At 31.1% G+C, this 24,124-nt stretch overlaps 1 pseudogene; it reads right to left on the bottom strand.

Annotated features, from left to right (window-relative positions):
* Positions 1-4,679: 4,679 nt before the first annotated feature.
* LOC147080102 (uncharacterized) overlaps positions 4,680-24,124 on the bottom strand; it is a 34,769-nt pseudogene continuing 15,324 nt past the window's right edge.

Here is a 24,124-nt window from a genome sequence, read left to right as displayed (position 1 = left end):
ATAAGTTTTGATGACTATAACATCAATAACTCCTAAGCATCAATGACGAACTCAAAAGTTATGTGACAATAATTAGCACTGAAAACCAAAACCATGACTGAGTACAGTTATTATTGTGGGCAAACTCGTTAAACCAACGATTTCATTGCCTAAAACGAAAAGTAAGATTGGAAATACGCAATGTAATTCCGGAATATAAGAGTGACGATCTCCGAGTAAAAGAAATACTCAATAATCTATGGATGGAACATTCCTCTACATTTTATACAGCGACGCATCGGGACCAGTACCTACTTATTCTAACCAATAGAAGGAGACTCGTGGCTGAGGGTTCAACCACTCCTAACCAAGAGTCCAGCTACCGATAGGAACCGCATAAGATTTTGTCAAAAAGGTATTTATAAAAACACAGTTAATATGAAATTAAAAAAATATATTTTCCGCCGAGTGTAGGTTTATTGAACTAATTGATTTAAGTTCTGTACTATTCCATTTGAGTCGTTTTTTACTATTCGGGTTTCACCAATGGAAAATGCAGACTAACAAAGAAAACAGTTAATTATTCCTCGTTTGAATAATAATTTAATATAATAAAAGAAGGCAAAAACCCTATTACTTAATTAGTATAAAAACAATATTAGAAGAGTAAAAGCCCATAAGATACGTAGGTACTCAGTATTAATACATTCGGTTAGTGTATTAAATTATCACTAACTACTCGTAAACAATAGAACCAGATAAGGTGCTGGAAATAAAATTACCTAATGCGAAAATGTCACTAAATATACCAATCTATTAAATAAAAAACAAATAAACAATAGTAAAATCCATAATCGGTATTCTAAATAAGTCAATGGCTGCATTAAAATGTCAGGTTTTAATGCCCACGTTTGGGTACCACTCATCCAGTGATTCCCAACGTGGGCGAACGCCCCACCGGTGGCAATTTGAATGTTTTGTGGGGCAAAAGGGTCATCTTGAAAATCGTTTGAAGACGAAGCATAGCATAAAGATCTCACTAATTTTCTTCCGAGTTGTACATGTAACGTAATATACATATTTACTTACGAAAGTTAAATTAAAAATAGTATTGCTTATGTGCATTTGTTATTTGAAGCAATTCATTTTTTTCAGAATTATTTAGGTAACTATAAAATTTTGATAGGGAAGCATAGAGATTTTTGAAGCGTTGAAGTAGGGCTTGGCAGAAATAGGGTTGGGAAACACTGCACTAACCTGACTGCAACTAATTGTGCCACTCAGGCCGTAGCGGGGACTGTCAAGTTTATTGTAGGTATATTAAGTACAAAGTTATCGTAGAAATCTTGTAATAATATTATTCTTTTGATTTTTTGCCTTGAAATGTCACGGTAAAACTATATAAAATACTCTTTCTACAAAAATTTGCTGGGGTACCTACCTAGCTTCATTATTCATCAAATTTAATAATATGTTTGATTGGTTGGCCTGAAATGATAAATAGAGAAATATTATATATCATAACTTATAAACTTATATAAATTTGTTTAATTCACTAGATACGACTTGTTTTTAGGAAGTCTTCTTCTTTTCGTTATTTATAGGTATAATGGAATTAATTCCCTTGGGAAGCGTCTTTTTTGGGATGACGCACGCCAACTCTCTTTTTCATTATGAAATTTAAACATCCGAAAGTACTAATTTTTGCAATATATTCAAGTGTTTGAGTCATTTATGTCAGTTCCGCAAGTTTAGGATTTATCCGGAGTAGCCGCAAGCCAGTGGCGAAGGGTGAATGTAGGCTGTGGAGATCCAACATAAATAGTGCATACAAAACTTAACCAGTCATACCTGCCCACATGCTCAGCGTAGGTCAAAATAGAGCTTTTATGGTATTTTCAGAGCATAACCCTGGACATTCCTTAAACGTTGTAGATAATATATTTATATAATTTTGAAGCCTTATTACCCTTTATATTTATTTTAAACATTTGATGACCATATAAAGTATTTTTATTACATAAAATAGTATTCTTTTAAACCTCTCGATCTAATGTTTATCTAATGAAGCTCTATTTTGACCTACGCTGAGCATGTGTGCCCTTAAGCATACAAATTGCAGACCATGTTGCTTACTTTTTAAATTGAATTAAACCTTCCCTTGACCAAACCATACCTAATAGTAGATGTAGGTCGGCTGATTTCGGGGGGCTCTGGATTCCTAAATTTACGGTCCCTCTGGTTCGACGATTTGATATTTTTGACAGATGTTATGAGTGTTCTGGCACAGTTCGCGACGATCTTCTTAGTGTTCGTAATTCCATTTCGATTAGTCAAGCCCAGGGAACATGACTTTAATGGAAACTGGTTTGCTCTTCGAGGTGTGGTCGCAATTTTGATGAACGGTTTTTTTATTACTTTAGGCTATAAAAGTAAGATTTTGCCTGTGTTTATTTATTTTTAAATACCTACAGCAAGACAGATATCATCTAAGGATTATTATAAAATGTAATTTAAGGGAATGATTTCATCGGGAAGCCTTAAGCCAGCACGGCAACGCAAAGGTGGAGAGAGCACCGCATGCCAACTATCGCGGCAATAATGAGTCCTAATTTAAAATACTGTTTGACACTATTTGATCTGAGTTATTTTAACATTATTTACATCGACAGTTTAATAAAATATTTAATGATACGGTATTATAAAGATCGACAATCATCACGGGTGTTCTGGCAGGGCCTTCTTGGTATTAACCTTAATGTCATAATGTACTCATTTACCTATTAAAATTTTAATTGTTATTTACAGAAAAGAACTTCACAACCCAACAGAAAATCATCAAGCATGCAGAATTATTGATCCCACTTCGATGGAAGTGTCATCGAAAGCCAACCAACCCATCAAAAAGAAATACCTACTGCAGTTGGTGATACTCGGATACATGAATTGACGCCGGTCGACTCGGCGACCCTACAGCAAAAGTCAAATGATGGAAGCCGTGATTTATATCATAATATGTAGGTACATCAGAATGTTAGAAACATAATTCAAGGTGAAATTGTGATATTTTTTAATAGAAATGCTTTATGGTAGAAATATCCGTCATAAAATATTTGAAAATGAGGAATATAATGATTTGCGGTGTTGCAAGATCGTGTGGTTCCGTGAATTTTGTTTTCAAATAACAAAAACGTCTCTTCGAAATTAATAAGAGTGTCGATTTACCCGTAACAGCGGTTTTGAATGCGTATTGTTGGGTGAATTGAATATTTTTATGTTTATAATAATTATTGTATTATAAGTATTTATTATTAATCGTAGCATCTAGGACAACACAATGTAATATGGGGTGTCTATTTCATAATTGTACGTGTTATAAGTATGTCTACAATTTATTCAATATCTGTGGTAAAGAATATAATACTTATTTGTATTTCAAGCTTAATTAAATTAATCCTTTTAACATTGGTTTCTTTTTCCCATCATATTAGTGAGACATTTTTATAGACCGATCAACCGGTTATTAAATAAACCTTTAAAATTTAATATAAAAATTAATTGAATAACGTTAAATATAATATTATTAATCTTCACGTCATATGTACCTACATATTATTATTATGGAAACACCTCAGATAACAAATTTACGACCTGAAATATTACATCGGAAACCAAAAAAATAATCAATTTAAGATTGAATTTAGTACCTATCAACACATAAAACAAAATCGTAATTTAAAATGGGAATAGGACGACTAGACTCCGGACAATTGGACGCCGCAACTGTCGTAGACACGTATGTATACAGAACGTAGACGAGGTATTTTAATCAGTTTCTATCTACTACTTAGTAGTTTTAATTCATTTTTCTCTTAAAATAATGTATTCTTTATTGCGGATAGAGAATTATCATGCCTTAGGCTTTATATAAAATAATATAAAATCTTTTTTCGTTGGAATTTAAACATATGCACGATTTAATCATTATTTACGTCTGCATAATATTTACATTCTCACCAACTATTAAATCATAATATAATCATTTAAATATAAATAATAATATTACATATTTTTTTTAAAGTACCTATAAGTACCTAACGTCTATTTATTTTCGAATTCCATGGCGTCCAGTTGTCCCGGTGCCAAATCGTCCTAGAACCTTTAAAATCGCTACGTCGCATGTGTCAAAAAAAACCTCTTCAACTTCAGCGAGGGTTCGCCAGATAATTCCTAATTTAGAGAAACCTAGTTATCGATCCGATCAAACCGATCGAATAAAATAATGTGACACTCCGTTTTGAACTAAAATATTTAATATTTCAAATAAATAAGTAAAAGTTTCATATATAAGATTATAATATATAAGATAAAATATATAAGATTCAAGTATAAATGGTACCTACTGTATCAAAACGACTTCAGTGACGTCTCTCTCTCTCTCTCTCTCTCTCTCTCTCTCTCTCTCTACATCGTTAACGCGAAACCTCAGTCACAATTTCTCAAATGTTTACCATAATAAATTTATTGTTAACCCTTTACAAAAATGCTCCTTATGTTTTTGTGTTATACCTACCACCTCTGCATAATATAGGAAATTTCAAACCATGTTTACTTTTTTTACTCAAAAATTACCACGTGAATGAAGAGTACACAAAGCCTCCATCCACTGAAATGTCAAAATGAAGGACTCCCGAGTAATCTCACTCAGGTTCCTACAACGTCGATATCAATTATTAACTACAGAATACAAATACGACATTGGGCGCGGCTCGAACCCGTATCTATTGGCTTAGCGTCAATTTGTTTTTACCAGTCCAGATAAAACCTATCTTTTATAACTTTCTTACTATGCACCTTATAATATCTATGTTGCTAGTATGTGTAAAGAGGTGTACTCAAATTATATAAATATTCAATAAACATAAGCAACACTCTTAAATATTACAATAATTATTATGTGTTAAACAAGTTTGCTTGGATCATTTTAATTTTGAGGCATCGGTCATTCCTCCTCCTTTTACCATTTTTTTTATAATTTTGACAGTTTTTGGAAGTTATAGATATAATATATATATATATATTTTAATATAAATAAATAACCATGCCCTTGCTTTTTCAAACAAGGTGGTTAAATAATATTTTTCTGTCAATTTTGACTAAGTATTATGTAGGAACCTACGTTTATTTATTTATATACTATAGTATTAGATAATGATATAATCGTATATTGTCTCATAATAATAATTATTAAATATATTGATGAACGTTTAGTAGGTTTACCTAGTTGCGATTAATATTTAACCAAGTTTTTGACACGTCGTGTTTGGTTGGTAGGTACCTACCTATACATTTTTTAATGTTCACTATAAAGTTTTATTAAAATAAATTATCCATTTGTATCGTAAGATAATGTCTATTTTATCTAGGTACATATTTTTAATTCATTTGATTCAAAATGATTGTGGTATTAAATGCATTTTTTTCTTAGTAGGTATCATGAACATTGTGAATGCTCTATGTAGGTACATTAAATGAGCACAAAAAAAACAATCTTATAAAATTAGAAGCTCCATATAATCTATTAATACTCTACTAGTTTAATTACTAATTGGATTATAAAGATTTGTGGTATTATAATTATTAGTATCAGAATATGTTATTAAAATATATGTAGGTACAATCTTACTATCGTTATGGTCTTGCGTGGTACCTACTTTAAATTTGACATTTCAAATGAGTTACAAAACCAATATTGTGAAATGAGAATTTTGTAACAATTGATACGAGGTAATAATAATATTTTAAATACATATGTATATCGTCCACAGAAAAGAAAAATAATAAATAAAAAAAAATTCTGAGTTCCCTGATATCGTCCATATAGTGCAAAAAGTGCATATTATAGTGCAATAAATAACTCTTTTTTTTCAAACATGAGTTATTTATTGTGTTATTTAAGTGTTCTTCTACTTCTACAGGTTCTCTATCAGTGACAGAGTGACGAAGTGATATTCTGGGTATAGAAATAATTACAACGAAATGTAGAATCTGTTTAACTACATTTCGTAAATTTAGTAGATTAGAAATAATGGATAAGTAACTTGTTCACTTTTCTCAGGACAGAAAGTAATAGAAATGAAAATAAATGGAATATGATTTCACGAATTAACAGTGGATAACGCACTTGTCCAGTTTTGTAGGTACTGCAACGATTACAGTATTCATTGTTAACTTTATTACAATCACAATTTGACAATGAGTTTTGAGTTGTGTCAGACGAAGATCTGTAAAAAATACGTTTAATTGTTTTTTTTTTTTTTTTACTTTTTCATACACAAATAGAGATAATTATCCATTGTTATCTATATGTAGTGTGTTTATCGATGTTGCTTTAAATAACGTAAGTAAATAAATGACTAATTCAACTACGAAAAAATTTATAACTAACAATTAATTTGAAAAAAAATGCTAAAAAATAATAAACACTTTTTTATAGATAAGTTTTCAATTGTGTGTTTTGTTTAAGCCTTTGTCCATAAAAAAATCATTACATTAGTCATATTAAATTGGTGACAAAAACCCAATTGTGTTTAGGGAAAACTTCATGCGCTTATAATTTCAATATTATATCATTTTGTCACTTAGCCACTTTTTGCACTATAAGGACGATAATTATTATTGTGTTAAGTGTTAGGTACTGTATATTATTAGAGACGTGTGGCTGTTAGAGGGAGATAAGCGATTGTCAACCAAATATGATCATATTTTGACATTTATAATTATTCTTCTTGGTCGTTTCACCATGAACGAGGATAGTGACCACTTTGATCATTTTATCATTTTCTTAGCGAGTGAGCAACCAATACTCTCCACCTCTGCTTCTCTCAGGACAGAGTGAAGACTGCCCCCAACGCTAATTACAAAATTTTGTTTTTTGGCTGTCACCGTGAGTTTCTTTTCCTTATTTTCTGAATTCTTGATGTGGTAATAAAAATACTAGATCAATTAATTTATATAAAGTATCCTTTACCTTCATCAAAAATTAGAAATGTTTGACGATCATAGTAGTAAGTATATAAATAATTATATTGGATTGATGTATTAATTATAGATATTATATTTACCAGGTTCTGGGAGAGTTTTCGTTTATATACTTAATATAAGATGCGTAGTATTTTTGTGATTAATTTACTTGAAACTCAATTCTTCAATTTGTCTTTCATTATCTTGTGTTTCATGTAAACGATACACTCAACAAAATATAAGTCAATAAAATTTATGATGCATTGTATGGGATTTGCGCAGAAAAAAAAGTAATATGAGTGAACGATGAAAAAATAATAAAACATTGAATACAAAATAAAAAAAAATGAAACCTCTGGAGTCCTGATACATATTCTAATGGGCTTTGGTTTCAATTCGGGAATTTTAAGGACCCTCATGCCCATGAAAATATAAGGAATTAAGAATTTGGGATATCTTAGGGAAACCTATGTCTGAACAATATGTAGCCTTCGTTTGAAAATTCTATCTATGCATTTTTGCAAACTATCTCTTCTCATCCTAGATATTAAAATTGTATGATCGTATAACATATCTAATAATATATACAATTACAATGTTTTATTGTGAAAGTAATCATTCATTTTTAAACTAATAAAACAGCCTAATTTTGCCTCTGAGGTACCTATATCAAATGTTCAAATGTCCATAATTTTAGCACTTTCCAAAATTACTATGTTATCGATAGGTTTTGCCTTTAATTTTAGAGCCTGCTTAGATGGCGCGTGTTTCGCCGCGCTTTCCGTGCGAGTACCTACCAAATGTGTGCTGCGTTCGTATAACGCGTTTTATAAGCATGAGTTTACTATTATTTATTTATACTAAACAGTAGGTATTCAACACGTACACGCAATTGTTGGAACGATCGGCAATATTGTCGCCACAGTCCCTCGACTCGCGCGTAATCGAGAGCCTGACGAATGCTCGCGTTTTGTGCGCGAGAGGAGATACGCCGCGACGTGTCAAATGGCCACCTGTGGGTCTATTCTATACTTATCGACCGCTAATGTGATAATGTCTTTAATACGACGGCTTACAAGAGTAGGTTTGTATCGAAGTATTAGCACTTATTGTAACAATTACAATAAATTGGTTGTAATTGTTGCAATAAGTGCTATATTTTTACAGCACCTCTCTTGGCTGTGATAAAATTTTAAACGAGATAGTCAGTTTTGACTGTTTAGATGGCTAACTTATTGTAACAATATATAATTGGTACCTCAATACAAATATGTAATAAATACTATCACTTTAGCGGTCGATAGTCACCTTGTGTATATAATAGACCCGCTATGCAGTCTCTAAAATTAAAGGCAATAACAATAGGTCTATTTGGTAAATAACAATAAATTAATTATTGTTATTATTGAAACTTCAGATTGGGGTATTTTTGGGGAAATTAAAATATTTTACGTTCCGTATTTATTATGATAAGTATAATATATATAATTATTTACCCGTTCATTCATTCTCATTAAATAAATTCGATAATTAAACTAAAAATAAATAGGATTAACTTTATTTCGTTAATTTTTCTTTTACATTGACATTTTAAACCAGCCTAGAAACCAGATTATATGCATTTGCATATTTAGCCTATTCTCATCGGTTATTGCATATTTTACGTAAAATCTAGTGACGATGCATATTTTCGGTATATTTACAATATTGTGTAGGTACATATTATTATTGTAGCCGGCCAAACCTATTAGCCGTCTGGCTCTTATGCCGGGTCCACACTGGCAATAAGTTACTGGCAACCTCGTTAGATTTTACGATAATTATGATAACTTTCGAGACGGCATTAGAGCGCACTTAACAGCCGCGCGTCTATTGTTTTGGTAGGATAATATTATGAGTCAGTCCAAGGAAGCATTTAACCGTTCTAGTATAGGAAAAACATAGCTGTAATTAGCACTCATCTTTCCCACATATGTGCGAGTATCAAAAATCTTGAAACTGAACAAAAGGTTTGGCCGTTTGGCGTTGACTGAATCTATTCAGTTTATGAATAAAATCCGCCAAATGAACTACGCATTGCCAGAGGTATTCCCGCGTAAACTTAAGGAAGAGTTTGAAAACATTTTGAACAATAACCCAGGCATTGAACTTTTATGTCAAATTGATAGTTTTATTAATGGGACGGTTGAACTTTTGCCAGAAACAATAAGTGCTAACATAGCACCCCAAAAATATTTTGAGTGATCGGAGACACATAATCTTACTTCCGAACATTACTTTGGAACGGCACCTGATTCTTACCGTTCACAAGAGTAACAAAATGTTAAATAATTGTTAATTAATAATAATTATCGTCGATACATACTAACTGCATGCTGATTTTGAAATAAAAAAACTAAAAATTACTATTATGATATTTTCACACTTTTCATGCATATTTTAAACATTTTTCATGCATATTTCAAGCTTTTTATGTTGCATAATGCATATAATCCGGTCTCTATTAAAATCACTATCAGCGGTACCTAATACTTTTACTAATACCTTAATTTTTTCTGTTGACAATTTTGCTGAACTTCCTCCAATAGAAACGCATCGTTACTAGTATTATACACAATAATTATTATCTATTTATTGTGTATTGTATTGTAATAAATGGCCGAATATGTGGCAGTAAAAACATAAAAAACTTTAATGAAAAACAATAAAATAAGTAGGTAATTAGTTCTTAAGTATAATATAAGTCGGTAAGTAACGATTATATTTAGTCCATATGCTTAACCAAAAAAATATTTACATTTCTGATGTCATCATGTACATCTTGATGTTGTTGTGAAAATGTGTTTTGTATAATATAAGGGAATATTTTATCGAATAAATAAACTATCCTTTACATAAATTTACAATGTCTTTACTGACTTTTCCATTTGTCATTTCCAACACATTTATGTATTTTATGGCTCAGGATTAAAGCAAATAAAATGTTTCCAGAAAATGTCGAATAGGCACCATTTGGTACAGTCGTGAGTCCAAGACACTCCGCATCGAGTTATACGAGTATATTGATGTAACAGCCAATTCTGTTTGGACAGCAAACTTTCTCAGAGAGGCAAAGAAGTTCATATTAAGTACTATCCAGTTTATTGGTATTTATTTAATGATTTTTATAAGATCGATACTTCAAAACATTGGAATAAATTTAGGTACCTACCAACCTATAGGTAATATATATATAGCATGTCTCTAACAAATTAACAAAACAAAAACCAGTCTGTGACCTCAATAATTGTAAGTACTTATAGAAATAATTAAAATATTAAATAATTGCCTAGTATGGTGTCGTCGCCACTGATATCTACTCATTTTGTTGAATACTGAAGATTTATAAAAAAAAAAAAACAAATTAATATCAACTCTATCTTCTGCCACTGCAATCAAACTATGTTTATATGAAAATAATTCTCTAATGTCAGAAAATATTATTTTGAAAGGTGTATTGTTTTCTACAAAATGTAAAACCTATCGGAATAACTTGAGTGCCATGAGAATTTTTTAAATGTATTGTATGTCTAATTATAATAGATTTTCATTTGTTTTTTTTTTCGAGCCCCATGTAGGTTCAACCTCTCCGATAGGTGGGTAGTTCAGCAGAATAACTTGCGTTCCCACAGGAATTTCAAAATATGTTTTCTCTGTCGCTCTATTATTCATTTTTATTCAGTGTCTTGGTCAGTATAGATATAAGAATTTCCATCTGACAAAAATGGGTGTAAAGTGGCCAAGTTAAATAATATGAACTTATTTAGATACTAATGATTTTTAAAATAAACCTGTAATACTTAGATTATTACACTTTTATGTAGGTAATAATAAAACAAAACTCAAAATTTCCATTAATCAATTGAGTCGTATAGTTCCTATATTCGATAAGTCCACTTTGATGAAATGTTGGCAAACTAAATATTTTCATTTATCACTACTTCTTCTTATGAAAACCTATGGTTGAATTTATATTATGGTGGTTTGTTGTTTTTATACAAATATTCACAATAAAATTAATCATTTACGGAGCAGTAAAGGAGAAATTGACAAAACAATGATGCACTTATCGGCATTTGGAACTAACTGTCAAATTTATCGTATTTAGGAACCCAGTAGGCGTGACTTATCGGCCTTTGTTTCTCAACACTAACGATAAATGGTTGACAAGTACAGGGTAAATAAAAAATATTATTTTATTAATTATTTCAATATATACAAAAATAATTTGTTAGAATGATTTCAATCATTGGTGATGTGAGAATTATTGACAGGAAAATAAAAATCATATTTAAAAAATATATATATATTTATTATTATAAAACCTAATACATTAGAACGAATCGAACATAAGTTTTGTCTTCTCTTCATCTAATAAACAAATAATTATTAAAATTAAATTAAAAAATATTAACATGGTTACGTAACTTTAAAAGGTTTTTAGGTACATAAGTGATAGTAGAAAAAGATACACAAATTTAAAAAAAATAATAATAACAGGTTCGTTGTCGCCCTATATAATATAGAATTGACCCCATGCGCCAATCCACGAAAACGTAAAAAATAAGTCAAGGTAGAAGAAACCAAGTAATATAAATTTTCATAATATTTGAATTGATAACATGTGAACACATCAGTAAAATATAATGTCACCGCTCTGAGTCAGGCGGCACTGAACTTCAACTTGGAACTGTATTTGCTATAAATAAGTTATGTTATAACAAGTGATAAATTATAAAAATTTTCACAGTAGGTACCTACCTACACATTGAAAACATTCAATTGGGTTTTGTGAATGTGGGCACTTGTAAAATGCTCCACAATATTATGTTACGCGGGTTTTTATGGTTTTTTTACGGCCTGAGATAAAACGAAATTTATTGGTTGCCTAATTGTTTTTGTGGTATTTGGTGCTCACCACGTTATGAAAACTGTCAAATTTCAAAGCAATCCACTTGACTAAGCGATAGCGCCCATAGAACGCGTCGAGCGGGCGAAGTCAGCGTATGAAGCGTTTATTCATAACCATAATCACACGTCTCCTGCCGCGCATTACCCTTCACCTATGTAATAAGCGGCCCAAGCAGCACAAAATAATTATTATTACAGCGTCTCTCATAACAAAGCAATAAAAATATTATATTATTTCGGGGCTTGTAATTAATATTTACGACGACATTATTCAACTAGCGAAATATAGGACATGCAATAAAATTAAACAATGAGATCTCTGTTATTAAATAATGACTTCTCGCCCGTCGATCGACGACGCCGTCCAGAGCGTGATTTTGATCGCTGTGTTCAATGAATGGACTCCATTGTATTTTCTTTCATTCGTATCGCCGAGAAGCGGTGATTTGCGAAAAAACGATGATTCATGCGGCGGGCGCGTATAATGCGTCGTCAAATCCAGTGGGCGCTGGCGTATTTGATTACGTTGTATTTTCGTTGATTTACGCGCCACTTGTGAAATTTTGCGCGAGAGCCACACTTGCTGCGTTAAGTGGGTTTTACGCCTAATACTAACGTGAAGACCAATTAATATTTTCTTTGAACAGTGGCATGCTTGACTAAAAAACTTTTTATCTTTTTAAAATTATACTGAAAAATATTCTAAATAACCTAATGCTGCCACTGCTGAACATAAGTGATAACGGTAAGTGGTATGTAGTTAGGACCTTATAAAACACAGTGCCGATAAATGTATATAAAAAATCTAATCATGTTGCAAAATAAAAACCAACTAGCGAAAAATATCTGTAACGTATTGAAGTATGATGTCAGCTAAGAAATAAACCACTCGATGAGTGCCAGTGAAAGAATGTCATTTTAGTGATAACTATATATAGGCAGCTCCGATCGGATACGGCGGCACCGAATATGAGTGGCCACGTGGCTCCGATCGGCGCCGTTGGCAGCAAACCTATTTATCATCTTCGCTCCTAAGCAGAGCATAATATGAACCTTCAGAGAGTGAAGGTTATATTAACAGATCCTTTTTACGAGGAATGGTTGTTAGCCATTCGCCCAACCCATTGGGCTCTTGCACTGGATCAAGCATACATTTAAACAACATGCACTTTTACACAAATGTACCTTTTATGTATAATAATGACACTTACTTACGATCAATAATTTAATCACAATATTTTTTTAAAATAAACGTAGTGCAAGTCATTTTTAACAGAAAAAAATGTTATAAAAAATACTAATATTAAAAATATTATTAGGAAACACAAAATATCTCACACAACATTATTTGATTCCTCTGTATGACATTCCTCATGTTGTTCTTCCTCAGGCAAAAAAGTTTCATCACAATTTGCGTTAAAATTTTCCACATTCACATAAAACTTTAGGAGTTCTAACTCTCTCCATTTCTCGCCACATAGTGCTTTGACAATAGATTTCCTACGTCTTTTATTTTTTCCTTTTTAAGGGTACACCACTAGGTATAATGGATGGTGTAATATTTGAAATATATTTACCCTTTTTAGTAATTACTTTAGTAATTACATACTCACTCCGATAATTTTCTTCTCCTTGGATAACTATATTATTGTTTGCTTTGGCACACAGGCACACAGGCACACAGGCACATATTTTGTTAGATTCCAGCAGGTTCCGTGGTCTTTCAATATATCTATGTATTGATCAGGGGTGACGATAACTTCCTTCGTACGAAATTCTTTTTCGATAGTTGCAAACACTCTATCAGGGGGTAAAAAAGAATGTCCGACTATAGGAAATATTATTTCAATTTTTTTGACACAAGTAGGAGCATATGCATGAAGCCACTTCATGCACATACCAATTAAAGTTGTGTTCTTGTTTTGCCCTCCACAACCGTCAGCACACAATCGAATATTTTTTTTTCCATTCAATTGCTCATTTTTGAGGTTTGTTAAAATGTGAAATACCGCACTTGAGATTTCATTCGAGCCTTTTTGACTGTCCATTTCATTCCAAAAAAAATGTTAACATTTTCTTTTGTCAAACTTCCGATAACGACGGTAAAATTGTAAAAATTGTATTGCCTACTGAAATAGGCAGACTGGTCGGGCACCTTAGGCAGCATCATATTCTTCTGGCAATCAAAAGAAATAGTCAGTAAATTCTCTCGATCTTCTTTAAGAATGTCGTAAAATGCTTTCGCTTTACGGTTGTGCACTTGGTAAAGCATAATTAGATTTTGTTTAGCAGCACTATCTGTTGTGGTTTTTATCCTCTCCTTGAATTCCGTACACCGAGAACATACGTCCACTCGAGGTTTTCCAAAGCCTATATTGTATTTTGTGTTGAATTCGTGCCTAAAAAACGACTGTTTTACTTTTAGGCGAGAGTCCGTCTGTTTCATATTGAACATATTCCACATTTTTTTAATATTCAATTCTGCTGCCAAATACAACCGTTGGTTTGACTTATATATGTCGACAATAATGTGGCTCAGACCCCTGAAATGATTCAATGAAGTTTTGAACGGCATTTCTTTTTGTCAGAATATGTAGTCGAGCGATGGTCACCTCCTCGCTTTTCCTTGGCCATTGCACCATAATTTTCGAAAGATCTCTTCAAAACGTTTGATACGCGATCTTTTTTTATGCCTAATATAGACATAAAAGCATTTTTGCAAACTGGTATCAGTTTTTTCGTTGCCTTTTTGGGTAAAGTGAATTTTACACTCATACCTCTTTTTTATAACTGTTGTTCTAACACGCCGCCGCTTGCATTCATTAAGACGACAATGTTTTGAAATATAGTTATCTTGAAAAATTTTGTCATGTTTCAAATAAAAATGCTTGTGTTTATCCATTAAATCTGTCATCTTTAAGGAGCCGCATTTGTAGGTCTTCGTGTTGTGCTCGCATGATGGGGAAATTGGCAGACTTGTCGGAGCGTTCCTAGAAAAAATGGAATTTATCAACAACAATATTCATTATTTATAATTATTAATACATTTTATGTTAGTGTGAATTGGCCTTTAGCACTTTTTAGACGCGCGTGACTTCAATAATAATTATTGCTCGTGTTTCGATATCTGGTAGAGGTAGGTAAACTATACGAGTACACGTTGCGCACACACGTCTTTTGTGTAAATGACATTGCAAGCGACATAACTGAGATAAAATATAAAAATAGTTTCCAATATTTGTGGTTTCGAAAGTTAGGTATTTTTCAGGTCCTCTGTAAAGCATGCCAATTATTTTTGCGCAGCCAACGTGATTGTCATACTGGACGTCCACCAATTCTGATCAGTATCAAAAATACATATTAAAAACTATTACATATTTGAAACGAGGGAAGTTTACAATCACACAGATTTTATTTTGTTCAGGTAGAACAGTTACAGAAGAGTACGAAAATAACTAAAATAAAAACAATTGTTTAATTTGATCAAAATTTTCAAACATCCCAGTATTTACCAACATTCAATGCAAAATAGTGGGTACATTCTGGGTGATGTCAGACATTATTTCATTGTATTTATACTAAAAACTTTAGACACTCTTGATACACAACTCACCTCGCGAACTGCTACAACGGCCATGTTGATTTTTGCAAATGCTCGATGCTAATTGGCTGTCGGCAAGGTCGCATGGATTTATCGGCATTTGGAACAAACCGCACCGTGGATTTATCGCCGATAGGAATTCATCGTGATTTTGAAACTCTCTTTTCATATGAATTTATAGCCTTTAGGAACCGATCAACTGAACCAAATTGTGAAGCGCGGCCGGTAGAAAAATGTCATCATTATCTCAATTTTGACCAAAAGTGCACTTATCGTATATAGGAACTATACGACTCAATTATTGTATTTTTCATTACAAATCGCAAATCTCACACCACATACACTTGTTTATAATACATAACATATAAAAAATAGAAATTACGAAATATTAACATACAAAACCTGATATACTGAACCAAACATATACTGAACATATTAATTTGAATGAATAAAAATAAATTTATTTAATATATGGTGAAAATATACCTACACTCGCTGTGGTGTGAATATCACGGCAATCTATACCTACGTTAAAAAGTAACTACTTCTCATAGAGGCAAACAGAGATGGCAGAAATACCCAAGTTGTTTATAAATTGTGTAGATATAATAATATACATGATAGTATTTTGCATTATTGTATTGTATAATCTCCTATATATTATTATCCTAAGAGATTTTGGAAAATACGTCAACTTTTTTATTTAAATACCACTTTGTTGATTATTAAAGGAATTCACTTCAATTTTTGGAGTCCCGAATCTACTTCCATTTGAATCGGGCACAATCTGATAAAACTCGACACAATCACAGATAATATCGTTTTTAAATAGCGTTCTATATCCGTCACCATACATTTTCGCATCTTGCTGTCCGTCTACCTCAAATTGATTATATTGTCGCTTAATACTTTCTATATAACCGATATTTCACAAATCTGAATTAATATTCCACAAAACTATTCAAATCTGTAAGCGGCACATTGGCGCGCTACAAGAATTAAATGCATATTTCCTCACTAATTATTACGAAAATATAAGCTAAAACCACGTCACTGCTATTTATCTGTCAAACTAATAGACTAATGATTGTCATTTGTTTTCTTTCGCGAGCTACCTAAAACAAGTTCATTTGACGTGTCAGAATTCAAATTTAGAATTTGCAGGAATAATGGAAAAAATGTTACATGTCTCTTAGCACCCATAAATAATAATCAATTTCAATCAAGACATTTATTGAAGGATGAAGATAATTTTAATACTTCTATCAATAAATTGAATAATTTCAGACTTAATAAATAAGAAACTTCATTGTATAGACACATATTACGCTCTTCTCTATATTATAGTAAGTCGACGGTGATCTGACAATAGTATATAATATCTGCAGTCTTGGCTAATTTTAGGTTATTGGTGTATTTTGTACAAAATGGTGACGGATCAAATGGAAATATTATTGTTCTACGAAAAAAATCCTAAAATCCTCAAATTTGACTTGGAAAATGGTGTCTATCTGCATTGAAGTGTCTAAAAACTAAAAAGAAATATTATCTATCTGCTTGATTTATTTTATTATGACATTACAATTTCCATACATCTTTAAATGACTGTTTTAGTACCAATATTAAATCATTTCACTTGAAAAATAAAAATAACACTGATACCGACAAAAACAGTTTTTTGAACCCCCTGAAAAATTGGCTATAAATGTCTGATAGATACTATTGTCAGATCAACCTCGAAGTATCACATACTTCCATATATACTAGATAGGTAGTTATCGTGATTCAGTAATAATTGTATTATTTTTACATTTAGGTAGGTAAATGAAATTGATGTGACGTTTAATACAAGTAGGTTATTAAAAATTAATGATGTTTATATAGTTTATGATAATAATTATTGTATTAATGCATTATGTATTATGCATGCTGTTTGCTTTTTTATCATTCATCACTTATAAGTGAAATATAATGTACTTATAGTGAAATATAGTCAATTATGAAATTTTTATTACACAATTAGGTACAATAATATGTTATTATGCTATTTTTTCCACTTTTGTACATGATAAAAATTATACTTTTTTATTTCCCCACCCAGATAATGTGTTAAATAATATATTTAGCATGTTGGAATTTATTCATTAGTATATTAAGTACTTTAAAGAATTTTAAAATAAAATACCATTTTTGATAGGTCCATTTACCTGGATCACCCAATGTTAAAACTCCAACTTTTTTTGGGTGCATTTGTCTGTGCATCGTTAGTGCACGTTTGTGCACGATTTTTTTTCGTTTGTGCACATATAATAACAGAAAAATTCCAATTTCAAATTGGGTGTTCCAGCTAAACGTTTGGTCTCTAGTGACTTGATACTTGAACCAATAAATTAGCCTTAAAATTTTTTTGTTAAATGCATCTGATTAGGTATATTTATGTCAACTTTAAACACGATTTTTTAAATTTTTATCTCTTATATTAAGCTAGTAATTTAATTTTGAGCGGCCGTCAAGTTTAAAAACCAAACACTTTTTTCCACATTTTTTAATTACACACCTTTGAGTAATTTAATTACATGATTTTTCATGAAGTTTTTATTGTTTTTTCGTTTAAATTACGCGAAAAATTCGCATTTTTCCATTTTCACTAAGTACTCCGTGAAAATATCCCGAACAAAAAAGACCGCATCCGTTTGGAAAATCCAGTCAAAAGAGTCTATACAAAATAGCCAAAACGGTGTAAAGCTCACTAAATATGTCCGTTTATACTACCTAAAACTTAAAATTACTACCTTTAAATTGATATTTTGATTACACAAAAGTGTCAAAGTTACAAAAACATTCAAAATTCTTAACATTTATCTTTTTATTTATGATTTTGAATAGATCAATGTCAGTTGCATACGGGAAAAGCAGTAATTAATAATTATTCTTAGGTACCTACTGTTTTTTAACAATATGATCCGTAATAAAAATAAATAAGTTATTAGAATACAATATTATAAGGTATGCATATTTTTGAAAAATGCAATATATTTTATGCAACGATATTTTCTTCAAAAGATAATATTGGAATGACATTTATATTTATTTTGTATATAGGAGTTACCTTGCAGGCACTTAACTCTTCCTTATAATATTTGCATAGGTATTATGATTTTTTTCTTTTTCTCTGTTTCTCCAGATGGTGCAACGTATGCTTGTAGTTCTGGTAGGTATTATGTTAGGAGAGAAGTGTTAGACAAAAACTTTATATTATGCTCTTCAGAATCGATATCAAATGAAGTTTTGTAGGTACTTTAAAGAGTTATTGCCTCTGACGGCTTCGACAATTGTTTCACGCAAATGGTTTTCTTCCGAATGTGTGAGTTTATGAGTTCTTAAACAACGTACCGACCTACATATCTGTTTACATTTATATTTAAATTCATCACGTTTATGAGTTTTTAAATGACATTTGTTTACATTTAAAATGAAATAGATCACACGCAAATGGTTTTTCTCCTGTTTCGTTTTATGAACTCTAAGATAATGTTGTGCCGTGGCTCCGTATAGGTAGTCAATTTATTTAAAAGGTTATTCACCATTAAGTATCTTTACATGTGTTTGATTACTCCGTCGCGAGCATCCAAATGAACATACATTGCATTTATAAGATTTTTCACGAGTATGTTCTATATATTATGTATATATTCATTTCATGTATTTTAAGACAACTAAGTCGCACGCATTTATATGAATATACATCGCATTTTAAAGGTTTTTCAGCAGAATTGGTCATTTGTTTGTTTTTAAGATGACTAAGTTGCGAGCATCTATATGAGCATACATTGCATTTATAAGGTTTTTCACCAGTCACCAAAAATGCCGGCGCAGCTTAAGAGTTAGCCTATTGCGTCGAGGGTCTCAGGTTCTAATCCTCGGTCTGGCAAGTGTGCATATTATTCGCGAGAATCTATATGAACATACATTGCATTTATTAGATTTTCTTCAGAATGCGTCATTGTGTCTTTTTAAAATATTAATTCGCGAGCATCTATATGAACATAAATCGCATTTGTGAGGGTGTGCACCAGTATTAATTGTCATTTAACATATTTTAAGACTACAAGGTGTTTTTAAATGACATATTTGATTACATTTCAAATCACAATCATCACACGCAACTGGTTTTTCTCCTGAATGTGTAAGTTTATGAGTTCTTAAACAACGTATTCAATACGTTGCTGCCAAAAGTTGGTTAGTCGATAGTTTAAGTATTTTGAGCTTACCACGGATAAGATGTCTATACTTAAATACGTTTGCTAGAAAAAAAATCAAAGTCATCCGATTTTTAGAACATTGTATTTTTAGCTATTCATTATCTTGATAAAAATACGTAACTCTTGATTTTTCAATTTCCCAACATCAAAAGACTGTAGAGATGTTTACAGTATTAATCTAGAATAATGTAATTACATTATTTTCAACAGAAGGTATATCGAAGAAATATCAGAAACATTATCAAATTACATAAACTTATTCAATGAAAGAACTTAAAGTTCTAATGTGTAAGTTCATAATATGAACTTACACATTCAGGAGAAAACCCATTTGCGTGTGATGAATGTGATTTCCAAGATAATCAAATATGTAATTTAAAAATACCTAATAAGCTTAAAACATATTATGGAATGGCAATACTGATAAAAAAAACCTTATAAATGCGATGAATGTTCATAAAGATGCTCGCAAATTAGTTGTCTTCTTAACGATTCCTAACATTTACAATTAAATAGGCAAATGCTTTAATTTGACAAGGATATTAATTGCGGGTAATCATTAATTTATGAAGCTTTTAATAGTGTTTTACACTTTAATGTAAACATAATCCCTTATTTTATTCCCTCTCGTGACGAGGAATAGTCGACACTAATATTTAAGCGGAATACAATTTACGATTCCGGAATCGCGCGATGTTTATTACGTACAGAAATTTAAAACTTTATATCGTCATTCATTCGAAGCACGTTCAAGATTTATTGTGGCTGATGGGTGGAAACCCATCTAAGGCAAGGCCTTGAGATTCTCTACTAATTATTTTTACGAGATTTAACGGATTTAGCGGATTTTTCGTATAAAAAATACCTAAATTTTATAATTACGCGTACATAAACATATGTACGAGTTTACAATATTTTTACAATAATAGCTTAGCTCTATCGTAATCTAATTTAATAAACATAAAATTCCATTATTCATTATTGTTCAGTGCAGGAATTTATAAAATTTAATATTTCTATTTTTATACATTTATAGTACTTGTACCAAGTGTAAGCAAGTATGTACTTATCGGCAGTGCTCGAAATGGAAAATTTCACGAACAGGAACGCTCGACAATTTTCCAAAGATGTGTGATATTAGATATAATAATATCTGTAACATAAAAATATCTTTTAGTTTTACATGATGTACTTTTTTCATCATCATCTTCTCCCAATACGCTATCGGCTATAACAATTAGTGGTAACATACAAATATAGTCATTTTAGTTTACGAAATCGTTTTCTAAAAAATACATTAATAATTATACAAATATAAATAACTAAACGTATATGCATCTAATTGGAGTGGGAAACATTATTAAAATACATGAAATAATAGACAAACTAATCACAAGTTCCCATTGGTTTCTTTAGCAGTTTGAATAACAATATGCAACTAAGAGTGGATAGAAATATGAGTGAAGATACTCCGGCTTAAACAAAATACATGCCGCTTTTTTCAAAGCTCTGATTTTTCGTAAATTCGAAATATTTTGATTAAGGTAAACTATTTTTTAATCAAATTAAAATCCATCGTATACGAAAAAGCAAGGGCATGGTTTTTAATAAATTAATTAAAAAAATATCTAATACGCAAGTTTTACAAATGTAGCATTCTTTATTAAATATGAATCATTTTAAACAACCTCAGAAGTGTATGTACATATTAATGTAGGATAATTTATTCTAATAGGTTTCCGATGTTATAGAAATTGTTATATACAGGGAAATTTTTCATATATTTATCCCATTGGATTCTGATTGATTTATTTAAATATTTTTATTTCGTATTGTACCTTAAACAATACAAAAAATTTTAACATGCATACGGTGTTCACGAATATTAATCTATATTAATTATGGAATTATTTGATTTAAGTTATTAAATGTATTATTTTGTTAGTTTAACCATCAAAAACACAGTTCATTCAACCCGAAAAATATCCATATAAAATTAAAACAATAAAAATATATGAGGAAATATTTTTTTTTGTCACTCAATGCAAAGAACAGCAAATACGTATGTTCTGGTCACAAGGAAAAGCATGACTGTATTTACTATTTAATATGAAATATGTTACCCCATTAGAAATTATTAAACAACAATTTAAGCTATTAAGTACCTACAAAGAGTTTTTAAACGATGTCAGAGCACAAGTTTTTCGGAAATTTAAAAATTTAGCAAAGCAGCTGCAATAGTTAGGTATGCAATAATAATTATTTAGAACCCAACCCATCAACCTCGGTCGATCCAGTGCTGGATGAAGGCCTCCCTTATTTTATTCCATCTCTCTCGGTACCTACTTAGTTTTTCACTGCAAAGTATTTCCGCTGAACTTCATCAATTCATCAATAATGTAAGAAATATAAAAAATAAATTAGTGTAGAGCAGCAAAGCATGGGGGTTAGGTAATGGGAAACCAAAAAAACACAACTTAAAATGATTAAATTTGGAAAAATAAGGAGTCTAATTTTGTCGCTTCCTCTGATGAAAACGCTTATCATTGGCTGCATACAACTTAACCCAATGTTTACGGGCCGCACAAAATTGTGTTTTTGCTAATTACTTTTCAAATGCAAATTAACACGTTAATAACAAAATTAATCAAAAGGGCCCGTAAGCATTGGGTTAAATATTGATAAACGACCAATGAACGACCCCGATTGCATTAAGAAATACAAAAACTATGAACGCGTCAAACCCATGTAAATTTCGCTAACATAATAATATGATAAATGAACAATTCGGTCAATTATGGTTGTCTCAATACAAAATTTAAATTTTCATTACAAAAAAACAATTGGCTACCATAAACGTGCTCAAGCATTTCAACCCTCGGTAGGACAGATATAGTATACCTATCTCGGTAGATACTTAGGTAGGGCACGTAGTTTTATTCACACTATTTTTACTGTTATTTTTGTGCAATATTTAACAAATTAATTAAGTCATTTATAGAGTAAAGATAATCCATGTATTTAATGTGTTTCATTTAAAAATTTTAAAGTTCCAGTGTGCATTATAACTATTACGTTATTAACTCACTATATTTAGGCATGTACCTTAACCTTAACTCTATTAAAATAATATGTATGAACTTGCAAAAAAATAAATGTCTCGTTTTATAAATTAATACTACAGTAAATCTACATTCCAATGTAAAATAGCTTCCAACATTTCCTTACAATCATAAAAACATTTTTTTTTCAAAATACATTATTGTCCCATAACGTGCGACAATGCAATAAATCTTACCCAGTGCATTTCTTTGTATACAATTTTATTGTTTTATCACCATTGACGCAAAAGGGTCTGTCTATTAGTGCATTCAATGCCAAATTCGTTGAAAACAGTATTGTCTTGAAAAAGGTTAGTTCTCAAATACGTTGTCTTACATTTACTCTATCACTATTTAAAAAAAACTTAAGTACATTATGTACGGGTCATAGAAAATTCAGTGGTTCTAAACCAGTAAAATTATTTTTTAATAAAAAAAATATTTATGTTTTTGTACCTTTGTACCTACCTATCAATTCATTTTCGTAAATTTTAAATATAACCCGGAACGTAATAATATTAAGTATGACGCTTGAGGATTTTACTAGACGACTCGCTGTCCGTCGGATATTTTACGAACCGGTACGCCATTTTCGAGGTTTTAACGAACAGGAACGCCATCCTTGGAAATCCCACGAACAGGAACGGCGCTCCGGGGCGTTCCGCTCCATTCCGAGCGCTGCTTATCGGCTTTTATGTAAACAATTTTTCACATGTTCTATTTTCAAATTTCAATGGACATTAATCAATAGAAACTTTGGCTCGATGATAGCATTCGAGTCTCTGATCACAGCGTTACAATTACGCACGAGATCTCTCGATTTCTGAAGTAAAATTTTTACATGAAATTTTTATTACATTTATAAAAAGTGTTAACAACAATACATTTATCTTCTGCTACTAAACGATTATTCTAACTTATTACCTGTTCATGGTCTTTTGACCAATTATTTTTCTGTTTCTTCCATAGTATGTACTGAGAAGTCGTTTTTGACTTGCTGACAAGGACTATGGGACTTATATACGTCTTATTAGTACTTTGTCGCGAGGTTGTCGCATGGCTTTTGAGTGGCAGAATTGACTACAAGGCTAGATTTGTATAGTTATGTCGTCAACCATATTCTTTTTCAAACACCAACTGAAGGTCGGCGTTTTTGTTCGTGTCACTACCCTATTTAACAAACCGAAAGCCGTCTTGTGTATAGAATA

This window comes from Rhyacophila brunnea, unplaced genomic scaffold (genome assembly GCF_057557595.1).
Source record: "Rhyacophila brunnea isolate RB1 unplaced genomic scaffold, BYU_Rbru_1.0 scaffold_1, whole genome shotgun sequence".
Taxonomy (NCBI): Eukaryota; Metazoa; Arthropoda; class Insecta; order Trichoptera; family Rhyacophilidae; genus Rhyacophila; species Rhyacophila brunnea.
Note: the sequence above shows the minus strand (reverse complement) of the source record. Positions and strands in the feature narration are given on the sequence as shown.